Source organism: Canis lupus, chromosome 12 (assembly GCF_048164855.1).
Source record: "Canis lupus baileyi chromosome 12, mCanLup2.hap1, whole genome shotgun sequence".
Taxonomy (NCBI): domain Eukaryota; kingdom Metazoa; phylum Chordata; class Mammalia; order Carnivora; family Canidae; genus Canis; species Canis lupus.
In genome coordinates this window covers 40,141,757-40,146,160 of record NC_132849.1, presented here as the reverse complement: position 1 = coordinate 40,146,160, position 4,404 = coordinate 40,141,757, and positions in this window count along the sequence as shown.

Here is a 4,404-nt window from a genome sequence, read left to right as displayed (position 1 = left end):
AAAAATTCTTTTTTTATAACCATTGTTACTATGAAGGAATGCTAAACTATTACTTGGTTTCTTCCCAGAGAACTCTTCAGGACTGAAAGCTAGAGTTAGATGTGTCAACAGGTGCTCCCTAAATTAGACACTCAGGACTGACATTCAGTGGTACACAACACCATGGCTGTACTAGTTACTAAAATACTGAAATATTTCCACAATGGAATCCTCTGATTTCTTCCTTGACACTCTGGGCCTCCTGGCCTCTCCTTGCTGGACAGACCCAGACCTCCCCAAGTTCCAGATACTACCATTGAGGTTTAATGTCTTTTTTGATGTCCATAGGACATTCATGTAAACACTTCTATAAAAGGAATTTTTGTGTCTTCTGGCATTTTGTTCTTTTTTTTTTCTGGCATTTTGTTCTATTGGTTTTTCTATTGGAATGTTTTCCTCTTCCTTATAGATATACAGGCATAATTATGTACATTGGATGCTGTTTTGTTGGTTTTATGTACCATAATATCTTTTCATTCTTTTTTTGTGTGTGGAAAAAAAACACCCAGCATAGCATGGGACCTTAGGCCTTCTCCCCTGGGTGGGCAGGTGTCTGTTCTGATTGCTCTGTTCCCACACCATGTGAGTTGTTATTTCAAACGTTACCTCTTGTTTTTCTTTTTTTAAGATTTTATTTATTTATTCATGAGAGACACACAGAGAGAGGCAGAGACATAGGCAGAGGGAGAAGCAGGCTCCCCATGGGGAGCCTGATGTGGGAGTCAATCCCAGACCCTGGGACCATGCCCTGAGCCAAAGGCAGACACTCAACCGCTGAGCCATCCAGATGTCCCCCAATGTTACTTCTTGTACTCAGATGTCGATGCTAACATAAACACCAAGGGTGAAATATATATATATATATATTTTTTTTTTTTTTTAAGAGAGAGAGAAGGAGAGAGGAAATGAGGGGGAGAGAGAGAGAGAGACAGACAGAGAGAGAGAGAGCAGTAGATCAGGGGCAGAAGGAGAGGGAAAGAGAATCATAAGCAGGCTCCATGCCCAGTGCAGAGCCACATGCTGGGCTCAATCTTTCGATCTTGAGATCATGACCTGAGCTAAAACCAAGAATTAGATGCTTAATTGACTGAGCCACCCAGGCGCCCCAACACCAAGGGTGAAATATTAATCTGAGTGATTACTCCAACAGGAGTAACAGCAATCACCTCTGGTGTTCAAGGAGGGAGTCAGGAGATTCGAGATATAAGTGAAGAGATTCTAGCCAATGCCCACCTCTGATAATCCTCACCACATCCCTGCAGCCTCACCATACTGTTCTGTGTGGAGCTCCCACAGCTGTCTCCACCACAATGTTTCAGACTGAGCACATCATCTTTATGTATTTTAATTTTAATTTGTTGTTGTTTAAGTATAATTAGCAAACAGAGTTATGGTAGTTTCAGGTGTATAATACAATGATTCAACAAATCTGTATATTACTCAGTACTCACCATGATAAGTATAGTCCGAAGATGCTCAACATTCCTAATCACAGAGAAATGCAAATCAAAATCACAATGAGATATACCACCTTATACTTGTCAGAATGACTAGAATAAAAAAGACAAGATATTACAAGTGTTGGGGAGGATGTGGAGGAAGGGGAACTCTTGTGCGCTGTTGGTGAGAATGTAAATTGGTGCAGCCACTATGGAAAACAGTAGGTGTTCCTCGAAAAATTAAAAATAGAAATACCATATGTTCCAGTAATTGAAACATCATCTTTATCTTTTGTATATATTTTTCACTGGAGTTCAATTTGCCAACATATAGCATCAATGCCCAGTGCTCATCCCGTCAAGTGCCCCCTTCAGTGCCCGTCACCCAGTCACCCCAACCCATCATCTTTAAAGGCTAAATCTGCCCTCTTCCTGACATCCCTGACTGGTGGACCACTGTTTCCAACCATCTTGTCTCCTGCAGTAGAAAATTCTGAATCATCCCAGACTCTGGTTTACTTTCATTTCCTCTTTCTTATTGCTTACCAAGATCTGTCAGTTCTATGCTATAAAAAGTTTCTTGATTACAACCTTTTCCCCATCCTATTTGCACTGTCTTGTAAATTTTTACAGACAGTTTCCTAACCAGTCCCTTGGGCTCCAGCCTCTTTTGCCTCTCCAGCCTCTCCCCGACTGCTACCAGCATCAATGGTCCAGCCTGGACCATTAGCCTAGGATGTCCTCATCTGTGGAAGGCAGTGTAGGGGAGCCATCCACCTGGGTGGAGAGGAGGGGTTTCTCACTAGCACTGTTGAGAATGATGCTAATATAAAGTAGATTGACTTTGAGTTGTTTTTTTTTTAATTTTATTTATTTATTCATAAGAGACACAGAGAGAGGCAGAGATACAGGCAGAGGGAGGAGACGCAGGCTCCATGAAAGGAGCCTGATGCGGGACTCGATCCCAGAACCCCAGGATCACACCCTGAGCCAAAGGCAGACGCTCAACCGCTGAGCCACCTAGGCATCCTGAGTTGGTTTTATTATTGTGTTTAAATTCCCTACAGATGATGCCACCCCTTTTGCCTACACATGGCCAACTGTCCCCACCCCATTCTCTTGGCACAACGCTAGAAATAATATGTTCCGCCTCAGAGCTGCTATGAGGGGTGAATGGCACATGCCTGCTGAGAGCTTAGCCCAGGCCCCTGCACGTGCTGAGCGCTTAGTTACTGTTGACAATTATTAGTAATATCAGTATTATTGGCTCCTTATCCCCCATGTGATGTTTGCTCTGGCAAGCAAAGCCTTTTGGACTGGCCTCACTCACTCCCTTCCACCCTCCTGAACCCTACACTCTAGCTATAGAAACTGTTTACTCTGACTTCTTCCATTTTTCTCAACCTGTGCAAATGCCCTGTGGACAGCCTGGGATGACTTTCCTGCTTTTCTGGAGATTCATCATTTAAGATCTAGCATGTAGTCCTGCTTTCTGGGAAGCCTTGCTCAGATTATACAGACCAGGGCAGCCTGGGTGGCTCAGTGGTTTAAGCGCCGCCTTCAGCCCAGGGCGTGATCCTGGAGACCTGGGATCGAGTTCCACATCAGGCTCCCTGCATGGAGCCTGCTTCTCCCTCTGCCTGTGTCTCTGCTTCTCTCTCTCTCTCTCTCTCTGTGTGTCTCTCATGAATAAATAAATAAAATATACATTTAAAAAAATGTTATACAGACCAAATGAATGCCTCCTCCTCTGTGCACCCATGGCCCTCTGCTCCTGTCTCCTCCTTACAGCTCCCGGAGAATGGGGCTCCCGGAAGGGAGAGCCTATGTGTGCTCATCTTTGTGATTAACTTTGTATCCACAGTCACCATAATTGCGTCTGCCCTGTAATACAGGCTCACCACTTATGGGAGTTTTGCTTGTTTAGTTTTGTTTTACTGGAAGAGATAAACAGATGAATGAATGAATGGGAATTCATTCTTTTGACTTCACCCTAGATCTAACAAAAAGTTTGGGCAGTGGCCTTTCTGGTCATTTTTTGTAACCTGATATTGGACTCTTCTGTGCCCCAAGAAAAAGTCTCCCCAATACCAGGTACCTGTCCTCCTGAGGAATTGGCCTCAGGCACTAAAGGAAAGGCTGTCTTAATAGCAGGGAGAGGGCGGAGGGGGTCAGCTCCGTCTTCACAGCCGTCCCTGAGAGGGCGCTGTTCCCAAGTCAACCCTCCAGAGGCCGGAGCTGAAATACCGGAGCGTTCCCCCGGGGCTCAGCATCCCTCCCTTCCCGGCTGCGGTCGCCGGGTCCCCAGCGCAGCGCCTGCCCACACACATGGCGGCGCCCTGCTCAGCTTCTCGGCGCCGGCACCGACAGGCCGGGCTGGCCTTGCCAGTACTCGGGGACTTCCTCCGCGAGCCCGCTTCCTGCACGGCTGGCATTTAAACCGGCGCCTGGGGCTGCGGGCTGCTGCTGCTGCGGAGCTGTGCCCGGGCTGCGCAGCGCCGCCGAGCCGCCGAGCATCCCCCCGCGCCGAGCCGCCGAGCATCCCCCCGCGCCGAGCCGCCGAGCATCCCCCCGCGCCGAGCCGCCGAGCATCCCCCCGCGCCGGCCGCCGAGCATCCCCTCGCGGCGCCGGGGCCAGGGCGGGACAGGTCGGCGGGGGTGCGGCGGCGCAGATCGGGGACCCGACATCGCACCCCGGCACCTGGCAGTTTAATTGCAGGTTTGACTTTAATTTCCCGGATCGCAGCCCTTCTGCCCGGCGCAGATTATCTCTCCTCCGGGCCCCGCCCGGGTCGCCGCTGGCGGCGGGAGGCGGGCCGGGCCGCGGGAAGGCGCTCAGCAGGGACCCCCCGCCCGCGCCCGGGCCATGGTGCGGCCGAGCCCGGCGCTGGGGTGAGGCGGCCGCGCGGCTCGGAGCGGCGGGCGG